General features: G+C 35.7%; 2 long non-coding RNA genes across 2 annotated transcripts; one reads left to right on the forward strand and one right to left on the reverse strand.

Moving 5' to 3' along the window:
• Positions 1 to 1,998: 1,998 nt before the first annotated feature.
• On the forward strand, positions 1,999 to 10,341 carry LOC127933606 (uncharacterized). Its single transcript, XR_008147541.1, has 5 exons — positions 1,999 to 2,125; positions 2,534 to 2,660; positions 7,470 to 7,811; positions 8,289 to 8,480; positions 9,696 to 10,341. It is a non-coding gene; the product is annotated as an uncharacterized LOC127933606 (long non-coding RNA).
• LOC127933607 (uncharacterized) lies at positions 4,833 to 6,300 on the reverse strand. Its single transcript, XR_008147542.1, has 3 exons — positions 6,155 to 6,300; positions 5,870 to 5,988; positions 4,833 to 5,571 (listed from the first exon to the last, which is right to left on the reverse strand). It is a non-coding gene; the product is annotated as an uncharacterized LOC127933607 (long non-coding RNA).
• Positions 10,342 to 14,345: the final 4,004 nt, after the last annotated feature.

A 14,345-nucleotide genomic window follows, 5' to 3' on the forward strand; every position in this document is an offset into this window, starting at 1 on the left:
TCACTGATAGCATTCCAAGTAAGAACAAAATTCCACAGCTGTGTTAAACTGATTTGAAGTCAAGTCACTGTACTAAAGCAGCTATATAAGAAGCTTTAATAAACTCTCAGCATGGACCACAGAACCCTTCAGATCCCCAGTTAAACGCTTTGCCTATCAGCATAAGTGCAAGATACAGAGAAGGCTGATTCTGCCCGTCTGAGTTATTTCTGTAGAGCCGGTGTTTGAAACTGCAAATGAATGCTGCACCCTGCACTTACATTGACAGACAGCTGCATCTGTGAAGCTTTGTACTGCATCTGCTGCTGGGTTGTGTAATATTTTTTAAATTGGTATCTTAGAGTCATTTTAGAGAACAGCTTAGATAATGGATGCATATTTTGTCAAATTTGCTCTGTCACAGTCACACACACAGATTTGTACTGTAGGACAGGAAGCAGTCTTTGAATACTTATGCTTTTTAGCAATATACATAGCCACAGCCTTCCAATGTTGACCCAACAACAGCAGCAATTATTTCTCATCTGGACTAAGGTGTAAATGCCATCTAAACTCACACAACAAATGTGACTTTTTCTTTACAAAACTGATTGATTGTAATTGGTTAGCCCTGGTTGTGACTATTCTATTTTATCTAAATAAATGTAAAAATAAAATACTATAACTAAAATTAATTGTTTTAAGTGTTACAAGTGACAATTTCGGCTTCACAACATTATAATGCATTTAATACAAAATATATATTAATTTTGAGATTTGCATAAGATAACTTTTAACATTTTTATTAAAGTATCTGTGTTTTTAAAGATTAACTTTGTGTGTTAGATGATGGCAAAGGTAATCTGCATTTACAATTAAATATCCCACATCATCTGATAAATAATATATATATATATATTTGAACAGTTATTTACAATTTTATATCTTCCCAAAATTGAGTAATTGCAACATTCAGAAATATGTCACGCCAAATATTCAGATTAATGGTCGATCAATTAAACTGTTTCAATGATCAATTCTCAGAATTTGGACTATACGCATATGAATCTAATACTGGATGACTATAAACGGTATCAGTGCAGTTTGCACATGAGTCTATTCAACAAAATGTTGTTTGAGATATCCATAATAAGATTAGGAATTAGGAATTTTATAAATTACAATACAATTTAATAATAAAAGTTACATTTATGTCAAACATAGATAAGCAAATGTTCGGAATTTGTAGGCTATAGAATCCACTGGAAATATGACAGGTGAATGTGTCACGCCTTTTTTGGCAGGTAAGTAATGTAATGCCGAGCTCTGCATCCTGCACGCTGCCACACACAGGCTCGTGAGAGAAGAGAAGACTTTAGATTTCTTCTGCAGGTTTCAAGAAACAAGCATGCACAATTTGCTGAACGTACCTTCTTCCACGCTGACATTCTAGGTATTCTTTGTGCTTGCGGCTACATGGTGAGGATGGCAGCGAAGTTTTGAGAGTGCAGTGCATGTATTTAGCAGTTGCCTCCCCACGGGTTCATTTGAGCTGCTGTAGCGCTTGTCCACGCCGCTGGATGGCGGAGTTTAGGACGCTGCGGCCCGCTCAGCCGCCATCATGAAGAGGTCAGATAGAAGCAGCACGACGGGATTTTCTTTACGGTTTAATGTCATATATGTGCGATTTCTTGCTCCTTTTCTTATATGTGCTATATTATAAATCCTGGATTCATATTAAATGTTTAAAATAGTCAGAATTTCTAGACTGATAACTTGAGCTATGTCTTATTATTCCGTATATTCTGTAAAACACTCTGGTCAACTATTTTAATTTGTTTACAATTCCCGCGTGCTGGAGAACCTTGCACGTGCTTTTTGTTGACATTCCTATACTCATGTTCTTTCGACTATAAACTTCATTAATTTTGCTGCCATGTTTGGAATACAAAACGTTTAACGAAATTTCTAGTTTGGTGCATCAAGAAATGTCTGGTACATATATGCATGTTCTAAATTAGTATTCCAGACAGTCCAAGGTCCTGCAACTGGTTCTTGCAGCCCAAAAGCAGTGTGTGCTGCAACCTGCTGCCCAGGAGCTGAGCATACTTGCACCTGTTTCACCTGTAGAAAGCACACCCAATAAGTCAGGTCAAGTTTAAATCGTACTTGCTTAAGTCATTAAAAGAATAGATTACCCCAAAACATGAAAAACTGAAAATGCACTCACTCTCTGGCCATCCAAGATGTAGATGAGCTTTGGAATTAGCATTACATTGCTTTCTCACCAATGGATCCTTTGCAGTGATTACTTGTGGTTTATTTGGTTTTTATCTGCTCTTTGAAATCTCATTCTGATGGAATTCATTCACTGCGGAGGATCCATTGTTAAGCAAGTGATGTAATGCTAAATTTCTCCAAATCTTTTTTGATGGATAAACAAACTCATCTACATCTTGAGGTTGAGTGCATTTTTAGCACATTTTCATTTTGGGGGGGCAAAGTATTTCTTTGAAGTGTTAACAAAGGGAATTATATGCTCTTTCTTTCTCAGCTGTAAAAGAGAAAAAACCCTACATTGTTCTTCCTCCTCCTGAAGGCTACCTCATTAATAGTCAGGAGGATTTGGTCCAATCACCATCCAATCCAGATCCTATTGACTCAAGAGGACACCCCAGCCGGTGAGTTGTTAAATTTCATACACAACAAGCACATACAGTGCCCTCCATAAGTATTGGAACACTAAAGACAAAATTGTTCTGTTTGCTGTGGAGTCTGTAAATATGATTAAAAGATGAAAATGAGACAAAAATACAGAATATCACATTTTATTTTTGGGTGATTCAACACAAAGATTTTTTACAAGCTATGAAGACCAGCACTTTTAGAGTTTCATCTCCCTATCTGATGTGAGCATAAGTATTGGAACAGTTGCCTCACAGGTCTGTCTAAGTGTTCAGCTGTGTCCGGTTGCATTAATCCTTCAGATATTAAAAGCAGGGAATGTGTATTATCAGTTACGATGAAACACACAAACCAGGATGAAGACGAGGAAGCCGACTTTGTAAAAGAAAAGCAAGCAATTTGGATGTTAAAAGAAAAGAGGAAATCAATTAGAACTATAGGAAAAACAAAGGGCATGGAAAAATCACCAGCAACTAATGACAACCTGATCGGCTGAGAAGAACAACAGTAGTTGATGACAGACAAATCATAAAATCTGTGAAAATGAACCCTAAAATACATGTCTGTAAAATCACCAACATCCTCCAGAAAGCTGGGGTGATGCTCTGTCAGTCTACAGTCAGCAGGAGAATTTGACACAGAATTACAAAAGCTACACAGCAAGATGCAAACCTCTGATCAGTACCAAAAATAGAAAGGCAAGATTCTTCATAAATATGAACCATTCATCGAGATGATGGACCGATGAGACAACTAACCAAGTGATTGGAAAGCAAAATTGTGGCGAAAAAAAGGGAACTGCAAATGATCCTAAGCATACAACCTCATCTGTAAAGCTTAGTGGAGGTGGTGTCATGGCATGGGCATGCATGACTGTCTCTAGAACAGGATCTCTTAATTTTAATGGTGGCAGTAGTAGAATGAATTTGGAAGTGTACAAAATCATCTTTACTACCAATACTCAAGAAAATGCCACCAAACTCATTAGAAATGATGTAGTTTTGTCGCATATTCATCTTTAATCATATTTGCAAATGTCTCGACTCCACAGTATAGAAAGCAATTTTTTCTTTACTGTTCCAGTACTAATGGAGGGCACTGTATTTCCTGTATTTTGGCTAATATTATCCACAGTGACTAATAATTTGTCAGGATTATTTGCAGGCATTACTAGGATCACTTCACCACAACTACTGATATCCATTTTCTGCTAGAGTGAGTGAAAGAAATAAAAAATGAATGGTGATGATTTTAATTAATTAAGATCAAGTGTTATTAATCAGATTCAACAGGGTTGTTAATTTTAATGACAACCAAATTTTTTCATGGTCACTATTATTTTTTTTTTACACATTACTCATCCAACAGTCATAAATCTTTTAATTCAGGTGCAGTGTTGTGGTTTGGCTCAGTGTCTATGTTGTACTCCTCTCCTCTTTCGATAAAAAGCTCTGCAGATTTCCTCCTCTTACTGTCTTTTTGTTGCTATTGATCTGAATGAACCTCATTGGATCTTAGGAGTAGCAATAACTTCGCTCGAAACTCTCTCACACATGCAGAGACACACTGTCCATGTTATTGAGGCTTCACTCATCCCTCCTTTATTACAAACCGGTCTCATTGTATGAGCTGTATGCTGATGAGCTGGATCTTTGCTTCCTGCAGTGTGTTGCTCAGATGTGCGGTCAGTTTCTCGGTTCTGAATACAGATGAAAAAAATCAATAGCTCAGTGCATCTCAGTGCGTTTGTATAGTCCTGAGGAGCTTGAAAAGCCTGCAGAAAATCATTGAAAGGGCAAAGGGATATGTGTGTGTGCACTATCCACTCTGGTAATTGCCTCACACTAAAAAATGTTGGGTTAAAAATAACCCAACCTGTAACCCAACGATGGGTTGGTATAGCACCTTCCCATCTATGGGTTATTTCAACCCAACCCATTGGGTTAAAATCCTGTTGGGTTAAAAGTTACCCAACAGTTGAGTTACTTATTTATATTAATTAACATAAGTATTTTTATAAAAAATTACTTAATACAACCATATTTTGAAACTACTTTTGTTGTAAATTACAAATTTTATTTTAATATGCAAATAACACATTTACAAATATATTTTAAAATATTTTATTTAAATGTACAAGAACGTGCAAAAATACAGCTGACATTTTCAAGATGTACAAATGTGTCAATTCATATTCATATCAAAACACACAAATGTGCAAATATAGTTCACAGCTGTGGCCTTATGGTTAGAGAGTTGGACCTGTAACCTGAAAGTCGCAGGTTTGAGTCTCGGTGCTGGCAGGAGATGTAGGGGGGGTGAATGAACCGCGTTCTCCTTCACCCTCAATACCCATGGCTGAAGTGCCCTTGAGCAAAGCACAGAACCCTCAGTGGCTCCCTGGGCACTGGATCTATAGCTGCCCACTGCTCTGTGGGGGTGTGTTCACTTCTCACTGCTGTGTTTGTGCACTTGGATGGGCTAATGGGTTACCACACATGGCAAATGTTACGACTTTCAAATAAAATGAACATAACATATAATAATAGAACAAAAAATAATCATAAAATCAATATACTAGCTGCTGGACCTACTGATGATCAATAAAATAAAGTTTTTTACTGATTACTAAACACAAAGTTTTTAAGGAGGAGACAGTGTGCAGAAGAAACTATTAAAGACTGTATGTTCCAAAAACTCTCAAATGGGAGCAGAGGGCTAGGTAGTAGATGTCATATACAAAGAAAAGTTTGAAACAAATATTGACTGCTTGTAGTATCGTCTCCTGTTCCATCGCCTCCTCGTTTAAAATAAAATCTCGGGAGGAGTTTTCCTTGTCACCAAGCACCAGGACATGTGGATTCTGGCTTGTCTCGTGATTCAAGTGCAGCACTAATTAGTGCCAACCTTAAAAGAATAATAATTAAAAAAAAAACTAAGTTCAGTTAACATGCATTGTGATGATATTTCATTGATACACTCACTTTACAAATAAGTTAATTTAAATGAGTTAAAAGCTATAGCGAATTTAAATTGGTTAAAGTGATAATTCACTTAAACCAAAAATTTTAATTCTATCATCATTTTTTTTTTCAAAATATCTTCTTGGAACGATTTGTATTGTACAATATGTGTCTTATACAAAATAAATAAAGGTGACTTGATTTCACAGGGCACTGTAATTTTAAGTGTTGCTTTTACTTACAGGTTGAATGTCAATGAAGGACCGCTTCATTTCCGTGTATGATGTGCACACCAATTTTCCATTAGTGTGGTATGGTGCAGACAGCAGGAAGAGCTTAAAGACAATTTCTGCACGAAGGCCTTTAAATGAAAAAAGTACAGAGAAAGCACAAGTTGAAATGAAAGGAAGCTTTGTTGGACGGAATGCAACAATACACTTATTTCACCTCATTTGTCTTTTTTCATAAGTCATAGGTCTAAGTAAAATTGAAAACTTATGTATCGTTAATTTAAATAGGTTACTTACCTTGAAATGTTTCAATTAACAGGCAGAAATTCTGTTGTTGCAATTTTTCCTTCATGAAAAAGTCCATTGTCTAAAACAGAAGTATCAACACATTTAATACAACACATTTAAAAACATGTCAATCAATCTAGCTTCATAAGAGAAACTGCTGTAATTCTAATAGATGTATAACACTATTCAATATGAATTACTATAAAAACACGACTTTTACTGTACAATTAATTAGTGCTGGTGCGCTAAGACGAATATGGCTTAAGTTTTACGCTCCCCTCTTAAAGTTTGGTTGCAGGAGTAACGTTAACGTTATGTAAATTTGGGGCACTGGTATAAATTTTCGCTGAAAGAGCGGATTGCCTCACGACTGCGCGCTTTTCTTTCGTCTGGGTTTTTAACAGAAAATTGCAGGTTCATTCAAACGATTCTCGCGGAGTCTGCTGTTTGTCTCATGACTGATGTGTGTGAGCTCACCTCGCGCAGCAGCTTCATTCTCTGGTCAGATCCCATAAATGGTCAAACTAACCAAACTAATGATTCAAACTTTCACATTTCACCAGACATTTTTATCAACTTTAAATAATACTTGTATGAAATGTTTTGCAGCTAACGTTAATCTTTTAATGTATTAAAGCTGGCGAACAAACAGGAATAGCATTAATTTACAATCGATCTGATTCTCTGGGGGAAACAAACGGACTAAAGGGAATACAAACTTTAACGTATAAAAAAAAAATAATTAACGTATCAGACACATTACTTAATGTTATAACAGTTATATACATCATACGATTATATTAACAGTTACTTAAGTTACCCTTCATAATCAGGAAGGCTGCCACTGATGTCCGCGCTGACTCTCTGAGTGACTCTGACTGGACCGTTAAAATTTGAACAGGGGTGAAGCGGGAAACATATTTAACCCAACAGTTGGGTTATAACTAAAAATAACCCAACGCCGAAAAAAAATGACCCAACAAATTTTAAGATAACCCAACACATTGACCCAATAGGTGTAACCCAACGGCTGGGTAAAAAAAAAAACAAAAAAAAAACGTTTTTTGCTGTGCTCTTGTGCACATTTCTTGTAGGATGATTTTATTTGAAAGAGTCTACCAAGAGCATAAATGTAAATGTAATGTAAATGTAAATGTAATGTAAATGTAAATGTAATACAGAATAGTGTATTTATTTAAATCTGTTCTTGGCAATTCAACCACTTTTAACCTCTTTTTCAATACGTCATATTTAAAACTCTTTGTTATAATTCTAATGCTGTGAGAAAGTCGTCTCACCAATGAGCCGTTTTTGTGTTTTACAGATGCTGACCATAAGTTACTTAAGAGGAGGAAACGGGGGAGATAGAAAAAAAAAAGTGTTACCCATTACCACAGAGGAAGTATCCACCCCTCCAGCAGAGGGCGATGTGCTGGAGAAAACAGATGTTTCACATCCCAGTGATGAAGGGGACAGTCAGCACAGAGCGGCTCAGCAAGAACAGAAAGAGGGGAAAACATTACAAAAAAAAAAAACGTTGGATTGGTGCCTCGAGCAAGAGCTGTTGAATTCATGTATGCACAGAGTGGAGATGGAAATTCAGAGGAGGTGCTCGACTTCCTTCGTACCACACACGAGATCTACCTCTCTGATCGCAAATCCTCTGGTATACCGTTTAACTGTACACTAAAATTATTACTTTTTCCCATATTGAAGATATAAAAGACATTGAGGATATACAGTAAATAATGTACACTCCCACTCTAAAGTTTATTATTACTATTATTATTTTATATTCTTCTCACCCAGGCTGCATTATTTGATTAAAAAATAAAGTAAAAACAGTAACATTTCTGAACAGAAATATTTCTACAATTTATAATATTTTATTGCTGCTGTAATATATTTTAAAATGTCATGTTTTCCTTTTAGTCATTACTCAAGCCTTCAGTGTCACATAATCCTTCAGAAATAATTCGAATATGATTTGCGTTTATTCTATAATGAATATAGAGTTCAAAAGAACAGCATTTAAATGAAACATTTTTAACTATGTAAAAAAATTAATGCATCTTTGTTGAATAAATGTGTTTATATATATATAATAGCAATAAAATACATATATTGCTACTTTTCTCTTCAGGCTCCTGTGTAGAAAGCGGCTCCTCTCTTTCCCTCACTGCAGCGGAGGCTCTGTTCTCTCTTCTCTCAGGCAGGACACTGCCCCCTGCTGAGATCTGGAGGCTGTGTGGATTCAGGGCTGTACTGGTCAAGAATAAAGAGCAGTTAAAATGAAAGCTGCAAGAACTCAGAGATACAAGCATATCACCTGCAGGTGAGTGAGGAGGCTTAGACCTCACATGTCTGAACATCAAGCATATGAGTTAGTGATTCATAGTAATGGTTGCAAACAATAGAATACAACTCAGAGAAATATTAGCCTTTCTTTACTCATTATTTATGTCTATATGTCTTTCTATATTCATTATTTGATCTTGCTGCCAAAATACTTTTTTTTTTTTACACTGAACTAAAATCTTGATAAAAACATATATTTAACTGGATGCCACTCAGTTAAATGAGGTTATGGGCCAATAGCGTTGTACTGTTTTAAATGTTTATTGTTAACTGTGCAGTATGCAGTGTATATTGGGCAGCATCCAGTAAGTATTAACTAGTGTTTGATTCCCAACAAAGCCAAAGTAAACAAACTGCTTCCTGGGGTAGTATACAAAGTTCTGTCTGAGAGACTTTTGGCTTTATTTACATAAAAATAAATAAGTAAAAAAAAAAATTGTGTGTTTACAAAGAATGTGTCTATAGTGTTTTAGCTGGCATGACTTTCCATGCACATATGTGTGCATTTATTTGTGAAGTCAGATTAGACCTTAACATGATGATCAGTGTTTTAGTGAGGAGCTACAAGCACTCAGCGGATTCAGGACATTTCACACAGGTGTCCATGGTGACTCCTAAACATAGCCTCCGTCTCCATAGCAACCATTGGACATGCCATTTATTAATTTTTTCACCCATACGCCATTATTTTCACCAGTACCGTATTTTTCAGACTATAAATCGCACTGGACTATAAGTCGCATTCATTTAGAACCAAGAACCAAGAGAAAACATTACCGTCTACAGCCGCGAGAGGGCGCTCTATACTGCCAGAGATGCTGCTCAGTGCTCCTGTAGTCTACACTGAAGACATAGAGCGCCCTCTCACGGCTGTAGACGGTAATGTTTTCTCTTGGTTCATTTCTCTCGGTTCATGTCAAATTAATTTTGATAAATAAGTCGCACCTGACTATAAGTCACAGGTGCAATGTTTTTATTATTTCTTTTAATTTTTTTATTTTTATTTTTGGCAGTTATTGGTCCCATTGAGAATTTGATCTCTTTTACAAGAGATATCTGGTCAAAATATCAACCAAATTCAGACTGTAGAAAACAAAAATAGATAAAACCTTGGCGAAAACATTAGAACACACATAACCATGGGTATATTATATATTTAAAATATTATTTTTCTCTCTTTCTTGTTTTATAGATTAGGTTTCAGTAGTCTGCAGTCTTATTGAGTATTGGCTGGCAGATATTCTGCCCATGCAGAGACAGTAGAGGACATGACGCCCCCCAGGGAAAATAACTGAATAACCAGCAGGTCTCTGATTGTTATATCTCATTATGAAAGAGATCTTCAGTCATGCCTTTTTTATAGTCAAGGAATTCAAGAAACTCTGCATCAATGAGCTGCAGCGACAATTTGGATTCCTTTTGAAGACCCAGAATTAAATATTCTAGTTTATCTTGCCTTCACATTAATAATTACGTAAGAAAAATAAATTTTTACACATTCTCTGCTGCTTGTTCTTTCTTCACAGGGAGCCAGTGCACTCTCAGAGATGTTAAAGAAAGTATATTTCTTCAAGACAAACACTAAAGTATCATTATTGACTGTGACACTGACGGTCTTCCTCAGCTCATTATGAGGAGTCTGTGGTTTAGCCTTTTAGCAGCTAATTATCTTAACACCACAAGGTCAGCAGACCCTCACCAATCTCACAGCCTGTGCCTCATTTACATTTCCTTTTTCTATTTTGGGCCATTGATGTGACAAGCCACTGACTTTCACTGTGACTAGAAAATTATATTTTAGTGCAGTTATTAAGATATTTATTAAAGTTTTAATTCAATTTGTGAGAGAAAAACAAATGTGTGGTTGTTTTCAATTATTGTTTAATATACCTACCTGTGGTGCACTACATACCATGATCTATTTAAACTGATTCAATGGCTTATCCATGACGTCAAGGAAGAATGACTTTAGCTATACAAGTGTCTCTAGACTGCTCCGTGTGTTCGTGCTAATCTGTGACGGAAGGCAACCCACAATAAAGGTTTGGGTGCCATTATAGGATTACCTAGATCTGGGTTGGCTCAGACAGAGAATACTTTTTTTTTTTGCTTCCCATTAGGTTACAGTGTTTAGAAATAATAACCCTGCCATTTCCCTCAGCTAGAATATTGTGTGGAGGACAGAGCAGGTGTGATGTTGGTATTATAGCAAATTATAGCAACTATATTACATTATAGCAAAATAAAATTATGTATAACAGTATACGGTTTATGGATCAGGACTGAATATGCACTCAGAAGATGAGAGGCAATCCTGAAAAGAGGTGGAGCAAATATCTGCCAGTCATAAGTGCTTGGAAAAGCGATTTAATTAAAGCATACTAAATGATCTTCCACTGAGTGGTGTCTGTGTATTTAACAGATTCTCATCATAAAACACAATATTTGTCAGTCCCCACAGAGGCCCTGAACTCAAAGACAGATACAACCTTGTGTGGTTGAAAGGTCTATAGTACTGTGTTGGGAAACACAATATCATGCTGTCCCTTATTTATCATGTTCTCTACCCTGAAGCAGAACACTAGACAAGTTCATTTTGAAGTGTAGCAACAAATAGATTTTTAATAGGCGAATAAGTGAGACATAATGTTGGCAGAAACATCTATGATATCCTGTTTTTGTTTTTAGGATCTTCACTTGCATCCATAAATCAGTATGGTTTTTTAATAGATGCTTTAAATTGGTCAAAAGTAATAGTAAAGACTTTTACATTGTTAAATAAGGTTTAAATTTCAAACTTTCTATTCATCAAAGAATCGCAAAAAATTATCCCTTTCCATTTATTGCATTATATTAATGTTTAAGATACAGTAAAGCCTCTTAAAATTCAATTCCATGTAAATATTAAGCATCACAACTGTTTTGCAACATTGATAATAATAAATGTTTCTTGAACGCCAAATCAGCATAATGGAATCATTTCTGAAGGATCGTGTGACTGAAGGAATAGCTGTCTTCACAGGAATAAATTACATTAAAAAAAATATTCAAATAAATATATCCAAAGAAAATAATATTTTTATAATAAAAAACTTTGACTTCTAACCCCTTTGAAAAGTTGATGTCTCATTATACATCATACAAAAACTGTTGTGGAGTTAGTAAAATAGTTTATTCTATATGAATATGTATGAATATGCTAGTCATGAAGTACCTTGGTATTATCTTTTATCTTACTTTAACTATTACTATCTTTATGTAATTTTTGCTTTATTATGTTGTTTTATTTTATTTATATTTTACTTATAGTTTTAAATTTTGCATTGTTTTGTTTTTGCTCTGTTAACTGGGTCACCTCTGACCTGTTTGACTAGACTTCATAGCTCTTTCCGGCTTTACCCATGCTAGGCTATACAAGGATGTCGTCCTTCACAACAACTTAACCCTGCATCCCTCACTGTCGTCATAGCTAGCATGTCCATGTGTGTGCTAGCCTCTTTTTGGTAATCTCATTGAGAGAGAGAGAGAGAGACAGATGGGGCCTCTCTCTATAAAAGCTCTGATCAGATCAAGACAGTGATAGACGAGCAGACCTACCTGAGTGATCTCTATCCTCTAAGAAGCCTCTTTCTGTCAGAAGGAGAGAAACAAGCAACCAGGGGAAACGGTCCTGCTTACAATGTTTGTCCTACTTTAGGACAAATCAGCTACTTGCAGGTGAGTAAAAGAATCTGGGCAGACAGGATACGAATAAAAAAACATGTAGAATAGTACAGATAAACCGAATTGATCATCTTCAGATGTATTATGTGCAATATGTGTATTTACACCTAAATTGGGGAAGAGCTGCAGGGTTAAACTCATAAAGCTGACTGGATGTTGGTGAAATTGTGAATAATCTTGTTTTATGATTAACATATTTTTACAACATTCCACGTGATATGGTTTCAGTTGCTATTATCTCCAATTAGGTATTTAATTGGCCATTATTAATTACATTAGAGATTTGTTGGATTTAAATTCCATTTTAAATTGTTATAGAATTATCATAATTTACATTAGTATATTTTGTGAGTATTTTACCATTTAATATTTCACAGCCGAATGAAATGAGACATCAGTCAGGCAGGTTAATGTGCTTCTAATTAAACATAATTTGAAGGTAATGTTTGTCAGTTCATCATACAATATAATCATGTATTTCCTCTCCCTTTCAGACATCCACCGTACAGACTGTGACCCACAGAGATCACAAACTTGTAGTGCCACAGGTCGCTGTTTTTCTGGGTGCGTTGGTAATTGCGATGTCTGGATACAGCTCTCGCCAACTCACTGTTCACCACCGTCCCTCCACACGCATCCTGCAATGGATGTCCAAACCTGCCATTAATGTTGATAGCCCGGGTTCCCCAGGTCGAGCCCGTCTGGGTTCAACCAATTCTGCCAAGCCATCCATCAAAAAAGATGAACAGGATCAACCAATCAAAAACACAGGTGACACCGAGCAACCTGTGAAGGCATCGCCTGGCATATGAAGAAAGAAAAGAAAACTTCAGCCATTCGAGGGACTTGTGAGGTCTTACTGTGTAAGATGGAGCATAGTCAATAATTTACTCTGTAGTTATTTGGAAAGTGCCTTTGTACAAGAAAGCCGGTTTGCCCTGATTAGATTGTGTGTATTTATGAGGTTGGCCGAAGTTGCACAAATGGTTAATCAGATCTGTAATAAAGACCAACTGTCATTTGCTGATGAGTCATACATTAAGTCATACAAGTTGACATCCTTGTAAAAATCACCTGCATAAAAAAAAAAAATATTCTAAATATACAGACACAATTGTTTGCTTGGTCACTGGTCAAACAATATTGTGAAATTAATTTGCTGAATCGAGCCCACATACGAGCCATAATTTGCACATGTTGGTCAATGACTTTCTGATGACTGGCTCATTACTTAGAAATGTATTTAGTCATGGTAACACCCACTGTGACAGTTTCCTAAACTGAACCACTTTCTCAAGATTAGTTTTTATTCCTGAAGAATTTATTCCTGTAAATGAGATGTAAGCATACAGGTAGGCTGTAAATGAGTCAGGAGATGATTTATCAGTTTGTTTCTGAGGTATTACAGAGAGAATATGGTGTGTTCAAAAATAGTACTGTATACAGATAACAATGCAACTACATGCAGACATTTGAGATGACTTTGTAATCTTTTTAAATGCTTATTTTAGCTGTTTTATATGGCTACAGTATTACAGCCCTAACAACCTAATAAACATTAAATAATTAAATATTGCATAAATTCATCTGTGTATGAATGTACGTTATGCAAATAAACGTTTAAATAAAATGTTTAAAATTTAAATATTTCTTAGCCTTTTTTACAATTTCTTTATTATTTATTTTATTTTTTGATCGATTAGTTTATTATTATTATTATTATTATTATTATTATGGAAAAAAATAACTTAAGGTTTATTTCAATGCAGTCATTCAGGTCAGATAAGATATAGGCTAAACAACATTATCCTAAACTTCCGTTTCCCCCTTAAGGTAAACCTTTAAATTAGGATTAGGGTCAGAATCAGGTGAGAAGTTAAGGTTAAGATGAACTGGCAGGCTGCTTGTATTGTTCGTTAAGCTTTATAAATCATACCTGAACTAGCATAAACCCTTAATAATGATTATGCTTATGATAAGAATGTACTCACACGTGACTCCTGATGAAAGGGTGTTTACGCAGGCTGTTATTGTTAATGTCATTTGTCGCTCCTTCAAAAGCTGAGGACAGTAAGATTATTTGAATGAATTCTGTCTCCAGTAGTAAGCTACTCTTCAG

The sequence above is a fragment of the Carassius gibelio genome, chromosome A17 (assembly GCF_023724105.1).
Source record: "Carassius gibelio isolate Cgi1373 ecotype wild population from Czech Republic chromosome A17, carGib1.2-hapl.c, whole genome shotgun sequence".
Classification (NCBI taxonomy): Eukaryota; Metazoa; Chordata; class Actinopteri; order Cypriniformes; family Cyprinidae; genus Carassius; species Carassius gibelio.